The sequence below is a fragment of the Rhagoletis pomonella genome, unplaced genomic scaffold (genome assembly GCF_013731165.1).
Source record: "Rhagoletis pomonella isolate Grant_MI unplaced genomic scaffold, Rhpom_1.0 Rhpom_scaffold_00007, whole genome shotgun sequence".
NCBI classification, from domain to species: Eukaryota; Metazoa; Arthropoda; class Insecta; order Diptera; family Tephritidae; genus Rhagoletis; species Rhagoletis pomonella.
This window is the reverse complement of record NW_023458561.1, coordinates 24144690-24144897: the sequence shown is the minus strand read 5'-3', so window position 1 is coordinate 24144897 and position 208 is coordinate 24144690.

The window sequence follows — 208 nt, the reverse complement described above, 5'->3', positions numbered from 1 at the left end:
CGCGTTTCAAGTGATGCAAAACCTCGTATGTGAGGTTGACAAAATTTGATAGGAGCGAGTAAGTAATGTCGTATTTCAATACGGTTTTCTCTTTTATCCCTAATTATCTCCACCTTTTATTTCCAAATATCGATATTTGGGTGTAAATAAATACGGCTTGTTGCCATTTGCATGCATCATTTTATAATACACAACATGTAGCTTAAAT